General features: G+C 32.1%; 1 protein-coding gene across 11 annotated transcripts in view; it reads right to left on the reverse strand.

The window, feature by feature from the left end:
- LOC114331044 (probable phospholipid-transporting ATPase IA) overlaps positions 1-12,931 on the reverse strand; it is a 231,133-nt gene that overhangs the window by 125,249 nt on the left and 92,953 nt on the right. The window lies entirely within an intron of this gene.

Genomic DNA, 12,931 nt, shown 5'->3' on the forward strand with positions numbered 1-12,931 from the left:
AGGGCTTTTCATTCACAGTCATTTGTTTCGAGCTTCTGTCATGTGTCACATAATATTAATATATCTACGTCATACGTTATTGGTATATAACAATGATACAAACCAAAGACGTATGGCGTAGATATATTAATATTATGTGACACATGACAGAAGCTCGAAACAAATGACAATCGATGAAAAGCCCTATTTCTCCGCTATTCGCGCACGATCTTTTCGCGGATCCCTTCCGAGTACTTGCACACTGCGAATAATATGTACCCGGAAAACATTTTTAGTTTAAAAAAATTGTTTGACCCATTTTTGACCCGGGCAACATGCAAATTTGTTAATAGGAAACTCTTTCAGGTAAGACGTTGAAAAAATATTGAATCGGAATATTTTTGTTGCACATACTGGGTTGGGCTAAAGAATGGAACTAAGCAAATATCTTTGAAACGAAAAGAACAATCTTTTTGAAACTTTGCATGCAAGTACAGTGACGCAAAACGCATCTGTTGCTATACTTTTTGTTACTAGTTCACTTCCGGTTTCACCGGAAATACCCTTAACTTATTTATTTTAAATGGGACGCCCTGTATATTATTGCAGATTTTGAAAGAACTTATTATTTTTAATTCATACATACCAAATTTGGAAGAAAAAAATAGTTAAAAAGTGTCTGTAGATAATTTTTTGTATTAAAAATAAACGACTACTACCATCCATACTATAGACTAAAACTATTGTTGTATTTATTTGAATTTAGCATAATAGGTAACTGCTACTGAACTAATTGACAGAAATAAGTTTTATTCAAAATAGTTCATTTAAGTGAAAGAGATCGCATTGAAATATTAATGATAATCGGTCATGGTGATCGTGTTAGAACTCATGACGAGGTGTGTAATATTTTTATTGAATTGCATCCTGAAAGAAATCCTATATCACGTTCAACGGTTACTAAAACATGAAACGTTTTAATGCAGCTGGGATAGTCAAAAATTTGCCAAAAACTGGAAGACCACGGACTGCAACGAACGAAGTTATTAAACAAAATATTGCAATTGATTTAGAGGAATCACCTTAAACTTCCACAACAAATTTGGCACTAAACCATGGAATAAGTCAACGTTCTGTAAGGAGAATATTGAAAATGGAAAAATATCATCCGTTTAAGATACAATTGGTTCAAGAATTGTCAGATGATGATTTTGACCGACGGCTAGAGTTTTGCGAACGAATGATGGACATTTGTAACAATGACGAACATTTTGCAAGTAATGTAGTGTTTTCCGTTGAGGCAACTTTTTGCTTAAATGGAACCGTTAACCGCCATAACTGTAGGTATTGGTCGAATGAGAATCCTCGTTGGATTATTGAAGCACATACCCAACATCCACAAAAGTTAAATGTTTGGATGGGAATTGTTCAAAATAGACTAATAGGCCCTTTTTTCATAGACGGAAATTTGAATGGTGACAAGTATTTAAATTTACTAAATAACCAAATTATTCCTGCACTTCAACAGAATGGCGAGTTACCACAAAATTTTTGGTTTCAACAAGATGGAGCGCCTCCCCGCTATGATCGACGGGTTAGGGACATTTTGGATATGAATTTTCCAAATCAATGGATTGGACGTAGAGGATTCCTAGAGTGGCCAGCTCGTTCTCCCGACCTCAACCCGTTAGATTATTTCTTTGGGGTTATCTAAAATCACGGGTTCACGTTAATAGACCAACATGCTTGCAGGATTTGAGACAGAGAATAATTGATGAATGTGATCTAATACGTGGAGAAATTCTGGAAAGAGTGACTCAAGAATTTATTTATAGGCTTGCACGTTGTCAAGAGGTGAATGGCGGGCATTTTCAACATTTGAAATGATTTTTTTTTATTTTTATTATCATTGGTCTAACGTAAATAAATTAACCTATTTTTTAACTATAAAAAGATTTATTTCTTGTTTTAATGGTTTTTTCTTCCAAATTTGGTATTTATGAATTACAAATAAAAAGTTCTTTTAAAATCTGCAAAAATATACAGGCTGTCCCATTTAAAGTAAATAAGTTAAGGGTATTTCCGGTGAAACCGGAAGTGAACTAGTAACAAAAAGTATAGCAACATATGCGTTTTGCGTCACTATACTTGCATGCAAAGTTTCAAAAATATTGTTCTTTTCGTTTCAAAGATATTTGCTTGGTTCCATTCTTTAGCCCAACTCTGTATACTAGCACATTACATACAATGTTGTATACATGCAGCGGTTGAAAATAGTGTAGCGTAGGCTTGATTATATATAGACCGGTCACTCTAGTAGCGTATAGGTCGCTCAGGTTCATGAATTCATGCGGTGTATTGGTCCGCATAAACCCTCTTCATTATCCTTTATAGATTTTCGTGTTTTTTTGCTTTCCCTGTGATCCGTTTCCATTCTTTCCTATTCTGTATTTTTTCTCTCCAGCCTGTAATTTCCAAATTGGATATATCCTCTCGCAGTTGATGTTCCCATCTTATTTTCGGTCTTCCTCTAGGTCTGTTTATTACTGGCGTCCAATTTGTTATCTGCCTAATTAGTTCATCCACTCCTCTTCTTTGGATGTTGCCAAACCATTTTAGTCTTTGTGCTTTAATGAAGCTCACTATGTCTTCTCCTTCCATTAGATTTCTTATTTCGTGATTCATCAGAATTCGTATTTCTCCTTGATCTGTTTTAATTGGACCATGTATTCTCCTGATAATTTTTCTTTCTATTATTCTCAGTTTTTCTTCATCTTTTTTTGTAAGGCACATTGCTTCTGCTCCATAGGTGATGAGTGGTCTAATTGCCGCTCTATATATCTTTGTCTTTGTTTTCTTACTCAGGTTTTTATCTTTAAGTAGTTTGTGGTATTTCCAGAATGCCCTATTCCCTGCTTTAATTCTTTCATTTATCTCAATGCTTCTTCTGTTTTGACCATCTACTATCACTCCTAAGTATTTAAAGCAGTCAACCCTTTGGAATACATTATCACTTATTCTTATTTCTTTTATTCTATTTATTTGGTCTTGATTTCTCGTACTTATTAAGTATTTTGTTTTTTTCTGGTTAATTATTAACCTCCTGATTTTTGCCTCTCTTGTCAATGTTAGCAATGCATCTTCTAGACTTCTCTTGTCGCGGGCTATCTATCCTAGGTCATCTGCATAGGCGTGAAACGTAGGCTTGATTAGCAATTAAAAAACAAAGGAGTTCTCGATATTGCATTGCAAAAAACTCTTCGGGATTTCATCAATCGAGGTTTAAAGAATAACTACCTACCTTGGCAACATTGAAATTTTCAATTTTTCACATAGTTTTTGAGGGTTAAAAATGACCGATTTCGTAATTTTTAAATTTTTAATCGCTTATAATGTCAAAAATTGTCAACTTTAGAGAAAAGTCACTAAAGGCATTTTCTGTTTGGAATGAACCAAAAAACCTAAAAAAAACTTTGTTCGATGCAAAAAAAATAATTTTAGGAAAAAAACAAAAAAAAACGTTTAAAAAATTTTTGACCCACTTTTGGACCTGGCAACATGCAAATTTGTTAAAAGGGGTCCTTTTTTAGTAAGATTGTGCAAAAAATCCGAATCAGAATATTTTTCCTAGCGGATGCGCAGTGGCTTTCTGGACTAAAAGTGAAACCACAAATAGTAAAACGAAAATTTATTTAAAAAATTCAGGACGCGTTTCGACGTATTTAACACACCTATCCAACTAAAAAAAACGTGCAAAAACAGCTGACTGTCTTGTTGGTGAGATAGCTTCGACAAAAACTTCACAGCAAATAAAAAAAATCATACTTTTGTTGTACAACTTCCTCTCATATTTTTGTTGTCTGTCATAGATTGAAACAAATACATCATATTATGAAAACTGCAAAGTTCCCGATGTTTCCAAACCTAAATAGATACTTTTCTTGTTGATCGAAGAAAACTTATTAATTATTTCGTCTTTATTCGATCTTTATATACGACGTATATGCTTGCTTGACCTACCCTTGGCGCATATACAATGAGACACATACATAATATACAATGTATAGAAAAAGTCATTGGTTTTACAGCCAATGAAAATTAAAGCAAGTCACAGATTCGACCGTTACTGTAGGCTATTGATTATGTATTTTAGAAAGAAACTACAACGTTAACAGGGTTTTATTGTTTCATATAGTCAAGTGGATCTCTATATTTGAAAAAACCACGGAGTTCTACCATTTAAATGGGTGCGTTTTTAAGAAAGGGGTTAATTAGTCCCTAGGCACAGTCCGCTTAGGGTGAGTTCTAAGCACATTTAGTGCAAACACGTCTATAGGAAAATTGTTCCAGGTTAAATTTAGTATCGAAATTAGGGCGCGAGGATCTATATCCACTGATATATATCACGATATATATTGTGATATATATCATGATATTTATATTATATATATATATATATATATATATATATATATATATATATATATATATATATATATATATATTTGTACAAATATTATCGACCGTACTGTGTTAAATAGTAATGTTTGAATAACGGCAATTCGGTCAGTTGAAAGAAAAGTTGAAAAAAAAAAAAATTCCTTTCTAAGTTTTCTACTATTACCTTTCCACCTTAAAATTTCGTAAATGTATAATTTCCTTTTTTACTTTGACCTATTCACTAAAAATTGTATATATCAGATATAGTCCTGTCGCCAGGGGGGGTACAACGGCCTTCTTAATTCAGATGGACTTACCCAAGTTTTTTTTATGTATTTTGACCCGTAGAACACGAATTTTTTGGGTAACAGTTGATCCGGATGTCGATAAGATTGTTATAAACAAAGAAGTTGAGGAATGACATAACAGCGATTTCTTGCAAAACAAAACATTTTTTTGTATTTTTTGGGTCATTCTAACCAAAAAATGTTCCTACAAGTTTTTTCGTAGGATGCATAGTTTTCGAGATAAACGCGGTTAAACTTTCAAAAAATGGAAAAATTGCAATTTTTGAACCCGAATAACTTTTGAATAAAAAATAAAATAGCAATTCTGCTTACCGCCTTTAAAAGTTTAAGTCAAATTATATCTGTTTTGAATATTTGTATTGCTAAAAATTTATTTTTTGATTGTTAAAAAAAACTATAAACACATACTGTTTTCCGTGCCTAATACATGCGTTTTAATGCATGCTACTTAGAAATAGCCCCGCTTGCACTTTTACCTCCTCTACGTACTCGTTCGATTTTAAATGAGAAATCATTGAAACATCACTCAAGCACTAGGTGTTTATAGCTTTGTTTTAACAATAAAATAATACATTTTTGGCAATACAAATAATTAAAACCGATATAATTTTACTTGAACTTTCAAATGCGGTAAGCAGAATTGCTATTTTATTTTTTAATCAAAAGTTTTTCGGGTTCAAAAATTCCAATTTTTCGATTTTTTGAAAGTTCAACCGCGTTTATCTCGAAAACTATGCATCCTACGAAAAAATTTGTAGGAACATTTTTTGGTTAAAATGGACCAAAAAATACAAAAAAATGTTTTGTTTTGCGAGAAATCGCTGTTATGTGATTCCTCAACTTCTTGGTTTATAACAATCTTATCGACATCCGGATCAACTGTTACCCAAAAAATTCGTGTTCTACAGGTCAAAATACATAAAAAAAACTTGGGTAAGTCCATCTGAATACAGGAGGCCGTTGTACCCCCCCTGGCGACAGGACTAATAACATTCTATTAATATAAAATATATTGCAGTTACCATAACTCCCCAATAAGTCAAAATAAAATCTGTCATTTTCTAAATCAATTTTCAAAATAATGTTAAAGAAATTTAAATTTTTACTCTTATAGTTGTAAGTATCGAAATATTTAAGTTTGTCCATGTCTAATATTAATAAATTTGCAGTTTTCTCCTGAAGAAGTCACCAAATAGTGACGAAATATTGAGACTTAAAACAAATAGAGTTTTCTTTCAACTGACCGAATTGCCGTTATTCAAACATTACTATATATATATATATATATATATATATATATATATATATATATATATATATATATATATATATATATATATATATATCGTGATATATATCAGTATTTTATTTCGTCTTGATTTTTACATAAGAAGGTTAAAAAGCGGCAACGTCGCAACTGCGTTGACTTGCCTTCTAACAGGAATTCAAATCATCCAGATCAACCAATTCAAATTAAGAACTTTTATTACAAAAGGAGGAATATTGCTCTAGATTCGCCTCATTTTTTGGCAAACTTACTGGACCATCGCTTTTTGGGAGAAAGACTTACTGCCTAACAAAAAGAGCAGGCTTATGAATATTTAAATTCTCTATTAAAACCCAGATTTTGTTTCGTTTGTAATGGCCCTAACTTCGAAGTCTAAACCTTTTCCGTCTTTCATGTACGGTCCAAATTTCAAAAAAAAACATCTCCATTATTATGGTGGAAGTCTGTTCCAATCGCTGAATCTGCTTGGCCTGAAAACATTTCTCGAACGAATTAACCAATTACTTACAGCAGTAGCCTCAACGGCAAGCATTGAAAGGTGCTTTTCAAGCTTTGGACTTGTGCATTCCAAATTACGAAATAATTTAGTAACCGAAAAGGCTGCTAAACTTGTATTCACGTTTAAATATTTAAACAGTTCTTCATACCAAAAACATGACAATTTGGAATGGATTTGGCCTGAACAAGAAACTGAAAGAAGGGAAAATGAATAGGCAGAATTAAGTCTTGGGTGCTTTACTGGTTTTGATTCAGACCAGACACTTACGATGTTGAACTATCATCAATTAATTTACTAAATTTGATTGTGTTTTTTAAATGTTCAGAATTTTAAGTTATTTTGGAAAAATAGAAATACCTATATTAGACCAGTAAGGATCTGTGAAAAAAACGTCTATTTTTGGATGTGAAAGTATTTTTGCAGATAAAGGTAGGTGACACCTTCAGTAATAATAATTGACTTATGCTCCTTCTCAAATATGCCCGGAACATTAATAAAAAAATTAAAATATTTAAAAATTTCGAAAAACGTCGATTTTTTTCTGCTTTCTTTCCTTATAACTTTAAAACGATTCGTTTTGGAACAAAGTCGTAGAGAAATAAAATAAAGATAATTGAATTTTGTATGATATACGACTGGTCAAAAATGTCTTAACGTATTACCTATTCTGCAATATAGCAATAAACACAAAATAAGGAGGCAAAATACGCCTGTTGTTATTCAATGTTTTTAACCACTTTGGTGGCACTTAGAACCTTAGTAATTCGCTTAGGAAATTCTTTGTAACATACTTAAACCGTGTACCAAATTTCATTAAAATCGACCTAATAGATTTTGCATAATAAATTTGCAATCTAAATGTTTTTAAAAAAGATCAAATTTTTTAAAATCTTTCTGAACAAAAAATAGACCATTTAGAAGTTGTCTAATTTTTTTACATATAAAGAGGTGCTCTACCTATCTAATACACTTTACAGAATTAAAATCGGATTATTTAAGGGGCCTCAGCAATGTTTTAAACTTATAAACAATTTTTTGGCTTATAAACAAATAGCTTTGTTTAATAATAAAAAAATTAATTTTTAGCAATGCAAATAATTAAAACCGGTATAATTTGACTTAAACTTTCAAATGCTGTCAGCAGAATTGCTATTTTATTTTTTAATCAAAAGTTATTCGCGTTCAAAAATTGCAATTTTTCGAATTTTTGAAAGTTCCACTGCATTTATCTCGAAAACTATGCATCCTACGAAAAAACTTGTAAGACCATTTCTTGCTTAGAATTACCCAAGAAATATAAAAAAATGTTTTATTTTGCGAAAAATCGATGTTATGTAATTCCTCAAGTTCTTTGTTTATAACAATCTTATCGACATCCGGATCAACTGTTACCCAAAAAAATCGTGTTCCACGGGTCAAAAAATGCATAAAAATCTTGGGTAAGTCCAACTAAATAAAGGAGCCCGTAGCACCCCCTCCTGCCAACAGCACTAATTTGTTTATAAGCCAAAAATTTTTTTATAACTTTAAAACATTGCTGAGGCTGCTTAAACAATCCGATTTCAATTCTGTAAAGTGCATTAGATAGGTGGAGTGCTTCTTTATATGTAAAAAAATTGAAAAATCTTTGTATGCTCTAGTTTTTGTTGTGCAAGATTTTAAAAAATTTTAATGTTTTAAAAAAAGTTTAGATTGTAAAATTATTATGCAAAATCTAGTAAGTCAATTTTAATGAAATTTGGTGTACGGTTTTAGCACATTACAAAAATTTTCTAAGCGAATTAGGAAGGTTCCAAGTGTAACCTAAGTGACGGAAAATCATTGAATAAGGACAGGCTTGTTTTGCCCACTTATTTTATATTTATTGCTATTTTGCAGCAAGGGTGATAAATTAAGACATTTTTAACCAATCGCATCTGATAGAAAATTTAATTATCTTTGTTTTATTCCTATACGACTTTGTTCCAAAATGAATCGTTTTAAAGTTATAAGCAAAAAAATTACAAAAAAAACGAAATTTTTTGAAATTTTTAAATATTTTATTTTTTTTATTAATGTTCCGGGCATATTTGAGAAGCAGCATAAATCAATTATTATTAACGAAGTTATCACCTAACTTTATCCGCAAACATCTGAATGCCACCTCTCACATCCACCTAAAAACAGATCCTTACTGGTCTATATGTTTAAGTTAATGTTTTCAATTTTGTTAGTTAATTTAGTTGTTACTTGGATACTCGTATCATTTTGTTTTCTGTTTATGTAACATAGTACCATACGTACGTTTATATTTTTGTATTTTTTATTTAAGGTAAAAATATATCTTTTATATTGTTACATTCTACATTTAGAGTCTTATTTTGGTCAATTTAGTTTCTCTATTGAAATGTTTTCCAAAATATCATAAATATCATGTAAATATCACATTTTGGATATATATCGGATATATATGATATATCCGATATTTTGATATTTATATAAATATCATGGATATTTTGTGCCCTGATCGAAATATCACATTTTAAAGTCAAAAACATGTTTTTTACAAAAATATATCCAAAATAAAAGCAAGAAAAAAACATGAAAGATAGCAATTTTGTTTTTTGCCCCATAACTTTTTTCCACGGGGATGCAGGTATGAACATTGCTTCACAGAAAAAAAACTTCCATCCTTCCTTTTTAAAAAGGCGTTTGGTAGAAGTCCCTGTAATTTACAATTTCCAAAATATGATTTTTCAAATTTCGCCATTATACTTTCTCCACCTCTTTTTGACATCCTTTTCGTGAATTAGTAGGGGTTGAAATAAATATTTCCCCAAAAATCCCCCCAAAGTTAAAAAATGGTATAAATTGATATTACAAAAAATATCTTTAATATAATTATTACACAAAAGTTTGGGGGTGGGGGGGGGTTTAAGGGACCCAATATTTATGGGGTGTACAAATTTTACTATATTAAGATGCCATAAGAATGCCACATGTCCATTTTCAATAAAAAATCTATAATAGTTTTCGATATATTGGAAAAAATTTATTTTCATTTTGTAACTTCAAAGGGCTGTAACTTTTTTATATGCACATTTTTGAACTAAGTTAATTTAGGTTTAATCGAACTATTGTTGTACCAGAATATGTGATTTAAATTATGACCTGCCTTTTTGTCACACCCTGTATGTAAGGTGTATCATAAAATTTAGATCTTCATTTAGAATCCGTTTAACTTTCAGCTCTTTAGATTAATAATAAACGGAAATACGATTTTAAGAAAAACAAATCGTATAGGGCTTTTTATTCACAGTCATTTGTTTCGAGCTTCTGTCATATGTCGTATAATCCATGTATATTAATATTATACAACATATGACAGAAGCTCGAAACAAATGACAATCGATGAAAAGCCCTTTTGAATAAAATAATCCGTATTGAATAAGAACATTATTAAATTTTTCTTTCTTCAAACATATTTTCGATATACATTTATACATATACGATGTATATACAAACGATGTATATATAATGACAGTTCTAATGGTGAGCCTTATATTTAAGCATAAAGATAGAGCTGAGAAAGCAACACCCAACACCAAAACTAACAGAAACAATGGACTAATATCTTGCTTATGTACAAGGTGTTACATTAAAAAATATTTTGATTTTAGTGTCTCTCTTAAATTTATTTGAAGTAAGTTTTTTAACTGTAGTTAGAATATTGACATTTTGTAGCTTATTCATAGGGCTTTTCATCGATTGTCATTTGTTTCGAGCTTCTATCATATTTCATATGTTGTGTAATCCGTGTATAATATTAATATACACGGATTATACAAAATATGACAGAAGCTCGAAACAAATGACTGTTGATGAAAAGCCCTGTTATGCAGCGCTATGCTCTGCTGTCACTGTTTTCACTTCAACAACTCGAAAGGTTGTCTTCTCTTGTGTGTTGCGCATTCCTAGAGTTCGCACCATATCTCCGTACTAGTCGAAACATTTCTTTGCAAATCTTCTTCCTCTTCATCTTCGTCCTTTATATAAAAAATTTTGCTTGTTCATTGGCGGGTCGTTGCCGCTATGGAAGATTATTACTCATAGTCGTAACCAGGGGGGTTTTGGGGGTTATAACTCTGAGCTGAGCTATAGCTCTATAAGCTTAACACCATTACTATTCCATACCCCCCAGAGACGATCAAGTAGCTGTAACCCCCCCCCCCTTAGGATCATCCTGGTTACACCACTGTTATTACTCCATCTTTTATGCGATCGGCCGATACATCTTCGACCACTAGATGATTTGCTCCTCGTTTATCATTTTATCACCCTTTTTAATAATAGGATTAGCTCGCTTGTCCTCCATTTTTCTGGTATTTGATGGTGTCATATAATCTAGTTAATTGTTGTTGTCAGTTGATGCTTCATAACCGCTCCACCATATTTCAACAATTCATTTGGTATTCCATCTTTAACTGCAGCTATTCTGTTCTTTGGCTTTTCAATGATCAACTCCACAGGTGATTACTTTCAGGAAATCAAAATCAGAATATAAAAGGTTAGAGCAAAGTTTAACAAAATGAGAAAAGTGCTCTGCACAAGAGATTTGAAGTTGGAGCTAAGAGTTGTAAATTGTGATAAATACGTATGCTTTATAGATTACCAGAAAGCATTTGACAAAAACATTACAAATTAATAACTCTAATGCAAGAAATTGGAATTGACAACAAAGATCTAAGAATTATCAGAAATATTTATTACAATCAAACGGCCAAAATAAAAATAGACGACCATTTAACTGATAAAATTGCAATAGAACGAGGAGTACGACAGGGCTGTATTTTATCTCCGCTATTATTCAATATTTACTCTGAATGGGTATTTAAGGAAGCTTTAGTTAGACGGTTGTGCGAAAGGATTATTAATAAATGGTGAATGGTTGAATAACAGTAGATATGCAGATGACACCATAGTCTTTGCCGATAATCTGAATGATTTACAGATATTATATAACAAATCGTATAACAGAAGTCAGCAACAGACACGGACTAGCTCTTAACATAAAGAAGACCAAATTTATGACAATTAGTAAAAAAAATACTAAACGCTCAACTTACAATCAACCAACAAAATATCAAAAGAGTTGAGCAATATACATATCTGGGTACGAATTTAAATAACCAATGGGACTACTCAACAGAAATTAAACAGCGAATAAAAAAAGCGAAAGTAGCATACGTTAGAATGAGACCCATTTTCAACAGTCGAGACATATCATTTAAAACAAAATACCGTCTGTTGAAATGCTACATATTCACAGTTCTGCTCTACGGAATGGAAGCGTGGACACTAACTGTTGCATCTATGAATCGGCTCGAAGCTTTCGAAATGTGGTGTTATTGGCGTACCTTACGTATATACTGGGTTGACCGAATTACTAATGTGGAAGTCCTGCGTAGAATGGGGAAAGAGTGTGAAATTCTCATAACCATCAAAACAAAAAAATTAGAATATCTAGGACCTGTAATGAGAAATCAAGAACGTTACGGCCTTCTCCAACTGATTCTCCAAGGGAAGGTAAACGGTAAAAGTGGACCGGGAAGAAGACGCATTTCCTGGCTTCAAAATTTACGAAAGTGGTATAACACGACTACCACTGAACTGTTCCGCGCTGCGGTAAACAAAGTCAAGATAGCCATGATGATCGCCAACATCCGGAATGGATAGGCACTTTAAGAAGAAAAAGAAGAAGAGTTAAGAGTTAGGTTGGCTAGGTGCTACGTTTTCTCGACTTTGTTTTATGGAATGGAAGCTTGGACCTTGAATGCCGCATCAATGAGAAAACTAGAATCGTTCGAGCTGTGGGTGTACAGAAGAATTCTGAAAAAACCGTGGAGACAACAAGAGGTTCTAAAAAAGATGAATAAAAAATGAAAATCTTAAATACCATCAAAACAAGAAAATTAGAATATCTCGGACATATTACACGTGGAGAGAAATACAACTTGCTCCAATTGATTATACAGGCAAAGATTCAACGAAAAAGAAGCAAGGGAGACACAACCTGAGAGAATGGTACGGATGTACATCAAATGAACTCTTCAGAGCAGCCGTCTCTAAAATCCGAATAGCTATGATGATTGCCGACCTCCGTCGCGGAGATGGCACTTAAAGAAGACAAAGCTTTTCAATGATTTTTTATACTTGATCTTAGGTGAACTTCTTCGTATTTGATAATTTCTGGTGTTTATATTATATGTATTTATATTTTCTATGTGTCTTGGATCTATTAATTCCTTCACCTCCGCTCTTTAATCTCAAAGCGTCATACTTCTTTTTGTAACCCATAAAAACATTATCCCATTCGTTTGACAAGCGATCCCAGTGCTCGTTTTTAATTCTACTTACAAGTGCATGTGTTTCATTTCT

This window comes from Diabrotica virgifera, chromosome 8, assembly GCF_917563875.1.
Source record: "Diabrotica virgifera virgifera chromosome 8, PGI_DIABVI_V3a".
NCBI lineage: Eukaryota > Metazoa > Arthropoda > Insecta > Coleoptera > Chrysomelidae > Diabrotica > Diabrotica virgifera.